Source organism: Vigna umbellata, chromosome 9, assembly GCF_029865625.1.
Source record: "Vigna umbellata cultivar VRB3 chromosome 9, Vumbellata_1.0, whole genome shotgun sequence".
NCBI lineage: Eukaryota > Viridiplantae > Streptophyta > Magnoliopsida > Fabales > Fabaceae > Vigna > Vigna umbellata.
Window position 1 is genome coordinate 3,998,916 of NC_142173.1, and position 5,836 is coordinate 4,004,751.

General features: G+C 32.1%; 5 non-coding genes across 5 annotated transcripts; all 5 read left to right on the forward strand.

The window, feature by feature from the left end:
• Window positions 1-1,393: 1,393 nt before the first annotated feature.
• LOC148192348 (signal recognition particle RNA) lies at window positions 1,394-1,699 on the forward strand. Its single transcript, XR_015782453.1, has one exon.
• Window positions 1,700-2,285: 586 nt separating this feature from the next.
• Window positions 2,286-2,591, forward strand: LOC148192349 (signal recognition particle RNA). The gene has a single exon (XR_015782457.1).
• A 588-nt stretch (window positions 2,592-3,179) lies between these two features.
• LOC148192350 (signal recognition particle RNA) lies at window positions 3,180-3,485 on the forward strand. The gene has a single exon (XR_015782458.1).
• A 588-nt stretch (window positions 3,486-4,073) lies between these two features.
• LOC148192351 (signal recognition particle RNA) lies at window positions 4,074-4,379 on the forward strand. Its single transcript, XR_015782459.1, has one exon.
• Window positions 4,380-4,967: 588 nt separating this feature from the next.
• Window positions 4,968-5,273, forward strand: LOC148192352 (signal recognition particle RNA). Its single transcript, XR_015782460.1, has one exon.
• Window positions 5,274-5,836: the final 563 nt, after the last annotated feature.

Below are 5,836 nucleotides of genomic sequence, written 5' to 3' on the forward strand. Positions count from 1 at the left end.
TTAGATTCGATTAGTTACTAATAAACGACTTATCAATATCTTTAATCAGATATATTTGATTATTTCATTGTCTATTGGACTATTGGCCCAATAACAACTTAAATGCTGACGAAATTATGGTCCAACATTGTTAATGCTGCGGATGGACCGATCGGTCATATTTTATGTAGCAGGTGGACCGATCGGTCATAAAGGATGGGTCGTTCGGTCTATATTATATACCATACAAATATTAAAATTAGTTTCTATTTATTTAACATATACATGGAAAATTTGAAAAAATTATTGTGACATTAAAGATTTAATCTAAATTAAGAAAATGTAAATATTACTTCAAAAAAGTTAGAGTCCAACTTTTCTAGTTAAAAACCGAGAAGAAATTTTAATAATGGAATTTAGATTAATTAAATGTCAATCAATTTATAATTTATTCTTTCTTGTTCGTTAATTTATTTAATATTTTCTTAACAAATTGACATGGAAGTAAACTAGTTAAGCAAATATTCTTACGATATTTTTAATGTCATCGATCTTGGCAATTATGAGACCCACATAAGACAAGTCAAAAGATAACTTAATCATTATAAATATCTGACAAAACAAATTTGGGAGTGAAGTCAGAGAATACTGTTTTGTAACCCAAGTGGTAGCCTCAAGGTAATGAAAGTGAAACTTCGACATTGATGATTTTATGAAAATGAGTATCATCATGTAAATATAATATAGTTAATTATCTTTTAGGGCAATTAGTAGAATTTTACTTGTGAAAATCAATACAAAATAATATTGAATGTCATTCATTATCTTCGTTATGTTATAGGATTATAAATGAAGGACCTTATTGACATGTGCTTTTTTAGGGCTTACCTAATATTGCAACATAATTTAGTAAGTAATTCAAATTATCAATACCATATTCGTAACAAACATAAAGCGTATATATGTTTTAGAAACATAGAAAACAATGGGTGGAGCTTTTTATGATCTCTATCTTCTTCATTAAAAAACAAAGTAGGTTTAACATTCTAATAGTTTAAATATATAACTATGAAAATTTTAGAAATCTTCAACATTTAAAATTTAACTTTAAGCATTCTCTAAACGTTAAATTTCATAATATCTTTTCCAAAACCATTTGATAATACCAAAAATCTCCATCTACAAACAAAAAGAGAAATGATAAAATTATAAGAGATGTGATGGTATAAAAGAAAGAAAAAGATACAATAAACATGAAATTAAAAACAAATGCAAGGAGATATGAAATGCAACCACTTTTTTGTACAAGGATTGATACACCATAGCATTTACGTAATGAAATGTAGAAATCCCACATTGTGTAGAGTGTGAAAGAAAAGAATCTTTATATAGTGGATGATAAGGTTGTGTTCTCGCCGAGCTAAGTAACAAGAGCTTGTAACCCAAGTGGGGGCATGAAGGTGATGGAACAACTTTGTGGCTCCCTAGTTGGAGTTGTGGATGCTAAATGTTGGCTTGTCCATTCCAAGTTGAGAGTTGGGTGATGGGACTTATGCGTAGGCATGGGTATCATCTCCCTTAGACAAGAAGGAACTGCGTGAGGCTGGTTTCACAGAGCAACGATTACCTCTACCTCCCAATAGTGGAGGGATAACAAGCTATCGCATCCTCCCTCCAAAGAATAACTCGGGTTGCCACCCTTGCTTGGACCATCTCTTTTTTTCATTGAGTTTTGATTCAACATTGCTTTACATTTGATTCAACATTTTAGGGCTCACCTAATATTGCAACATAATTTAGTAAGTATTTAAAATTATCATTACCATATTCGTAACAGATCTAAAGTGTATATATATGTTTTAGAAACATAGAAAACAACAATGGGTGGACCTTTTTATTATCTCTATCTTCTTCATTAAAAAACAAAGAAGGTTTAACTTTCTAATAGTTTAAATATATAACAATGAAAATTTTAGAAATCTTAAACATTTAAAATTTGACTTTAAGCATTCTCTAAACGTTAAATTTCGTAATATCTTTTTCAAAACCATTTGATGATACCGAAAATCTCCATCTACAAACAAAAAGAGAAACGATAAATTATATGAGATGATGGTATAAAAGAAAGAAAAAGGGAAAATAAAGATGCAATTATTAAGAAATGTAAGGAGATATGAAATGCAACCACTTTTTTGTACAAGGATTGATACACCATAGCATTTACGTAATGAAATGTAGAAATCCCACATTGTGTAGAGTGTGAAAGAAAAGAATCTTTATATAGTGGATGATAAGGTTGTGTTCTCGCCGAGCTAAGTAACAAGAGCTTGTAACCCAAGTGGGGGCATGAAGGTGATGGAACAACTTTGTGGCTCCCTAGTTGGAGTTGTGGATGCTAAATGTTGGCTTGTCCATTCCAAGTTGAGAGTTGGGTGATGGGACTTATGCGTAGGCATGGGTATCATCTCCCTTAGACAAGAAGGAACTGCGTGAGGCTGGTTTCACAGAGCAACGATTACCTCTACCTCCCAATAGTGGAGGGATAACAAGCTATCGCATCCTCCCTCCAAAGAATAACTCGGGTTGCCACCCTTGCTTGGACCATCTCTTTTTTTCATTGAGTTTTGATTCAACATTGCTTTACATTTGATTCAACATTTTAGGGCTCACCTAATATTGCAACATAATTTAGTAAGTATTTAAAATTATCATTACCATATTCGTAACAGATCTAAAGTGTATATATATGTTTTAGAAACATAGAAAACAACAATGGGTGGACCTTTTTATTATCTCTATCTTCTTCATTAAAAAACAAAGAAGGTTTAACTTTCTAATAGTTTAAATATATAACAATGAAAATTTTAGAAATCTTAAACATTTAAAATTTGACTTTAAGCATTCTCTAAACGTTAAATTTCGTAATATCTTTTTCAAAACCATTTGATGATACCGAAAATCTCCATCTACAAACAAAAAGAGAAACGATAAATTATATGAGATATGATGGTATAAAAGAAAGAAAAAGGGAAAATAAAGATGCAATTATTAAGAAATGTAAGGAGATATGAAATGCAACCACTTTTTTGTACAAGGATTGATACACCATAGCATTTACGTAATGAAATGTAGAAATCCCACATTGTGTAGAGTGTGAAAGAAAAGAATCTTTATATAGTGGATGATAAGGTTGTGTTCTCGCCGAGCTAAGTAACAAGAGCTTGTAACCCAAGTGGGGGCATGAAGGTGATGGAACAACTTTGTGGCTCCCTAGTTGGAGTTGTGGATGCTAAATGTTGGCTTGTCCATTCCAAGTTGAGAGTTGGGTGATGGGACTTATGCGTAGGCATGGGTATCATCTCCCTTAGACAAGAAGGAACTGCGTGAGGCTGGTTTCACAGAGCAACGATTACCTCTACCTCCCAATAGTGGAGGGATAACAAGCTATCGCATCCTCCCTCCAAAGAATAACTCGGGTTGCCACCCTTGCTTGGACCATCTCTTTTTTTCATTGAGTTTTGATTCAACATTGCTTTACATTTGATTCAACATTTTAGGGCTCACCTAATATTGCAACATAATTTAGTAAGTATTTAAAATTATCATTACCATATTCGTAACAGATCTAAAGTGTATATATATGTTTTAGAAACATAGAAAACAACAATGGGTGGACCTTTTTATTATCTCTATCTTCTTCATTAAAAAACAAAGAAGGTTTAACTTTCTAATAGTTTAAATATATAACAATGAAAATTTTAGAAATCTTAAACATTTAAAATTTGACTTTAAGCATTCTCTAAACGTTAAATTTCGTAATATCTTTTTCAAAACCATTTGATGATACCGAAAATCTCCATCTACAAACAAAAAGAGAAACGATAAATTATATGAGATATGATGGTATAAAAGAAAGAAAAAGGGAAAATAAAGATGCAATTATTAAGAAATGTAAGGAGATATGAAATGCAACCACTTTTTTGTACAAGGATTGATACACCATAGCATTTACGTAATGAAATGTAGAAATCCCACATTGTGTAGAGTGTGAAAGAAAAGAATCTTTATATAGTGGATGATAAGGTTGTGTTCTCGCCGAGCTAAGTAACAAGAGCTTGTAACCCAAGTGGGGGCATGAAGGTGATGGAACAACTTTGTGGCTCCCTAGTTGGAGTTGTGGATGCTAAATGTTGGCTTGTCCATTCCAAGTTGAGAGTTGGGTGATGGGACTTATGCGTAGGCATGGGTATCATCTCCCTTAGACAAGAAGGAACTGCGTGAGGCTGGTTTCACAGAGCAACGATTACCTCTACCTCCCAATAGTGGAGGGATAACAAGCTATCGCATCCTCCCTCCAAAGAATAACTCGGGTTGCCACCCTTGCTTGGACCATCTCTTTTTTTCATTGAGTTTTGATTCAACATTGCTTTACATTTGATTCAACATTTTAGGGCTCACCTAATATTGCAACATAATTTAGTAAGTATTTAAAATTATCATTACCATATTCGTAACAGATCTAAAGTGTATATATATGTTTTAGAAACATAGAAAACAACAATGGGTGGACCTTTTTATTATCTCTATCTTCTTCATTAAAAAACAAAGAAGGTTTAACTTTCTAATAGTTTAAATATATAAAAATGAAAATTTTAGAAATCTTAAACATTTAAAATTTGACTTTAAGCATTCTCTAAACGTTAAATTTCGTAATATCTTTTTCAAAACCATTTGATGATACCGAAAATCTCCATCTACAAACAAAAAGAGAAACGATAAATTATATGAGATATGATGGTATAAAAGAAAGAAAAAGGGACAATAAAGATGCAATTATTAAGAAATGTAAGGAGATATGAAATGCAACCACTTTTTTGTACAAGGATTGATACACCATAGCATTTACGTAATGAAATGTAGAAATCCCACATTGTGTAGAGTGTGAAAGAAAAGAATCTTTATATAGTGGATGATAAGGTTGTGTTCTCGCCGAGCTAAGTAACAAGAGCTTGTAACCCAAGTGGGGGCATGAAGGTGATGGAACAACTTTGTGGCTCCCTAGTTGGAGTTGTGGATGCTAAATGTTGGCTTGTCCATTCCAAGTTGAGAGTTGGGTGATGGGACTTATGCGTAGGCATGGGTATCATCTCCCTTAGACAAGAAGGAACTGCGTGAGGCTGGTTTCACAGAGCAACGATTACCTCTACCTCCCAATAGTGGAGGGATAACAAGCTATCGCATCCTCCCTCCAAAGAATAACTCGGGTTGCCACCCTTGCTTGGACCATCTCTTTTTTTCATTGAGTTTTGATTCAACATTGCTTTACATTTGATTCAACATTTTAGGGCTCACCTAATATTGCAACATAATTTAGTTAGTATTTAAAATTTTCATTACCATATTCGTAACAGATCTAAAGTGTATATATATGTTTTAGAAACATAGAAAACAAGAATGGGTGGACCTTTTTTTTATCTTTATCTTCTTCATTAAAAAACAAAGAAGGTTTAACTTTCTAATAGTTTAAATATATAACTATGAAAATTTTAGAAATCTTAAACATTTAAAATTTGACTTTAAGCATTCTCTAAATGTTAAATTTCGTAATATCTTCTTCAAAATCATTTGATGATACCCAAAATCTCCATCTACAAACAAAATGAGAAACTATAAATTATAAGGGATATGATGGTATAAAAGAAAGAAAAAGAGACAATATTTATAAACAAACTATACTAAACTTTACTTTTAAACTTCAGAACTAACAAACTATATTTTTCTAACCATGATAATAGAAAATCAAGATGTGACCGAAAACTCATAAAAACCAAAAGTAAACTAAAGAAAAAAAATATTA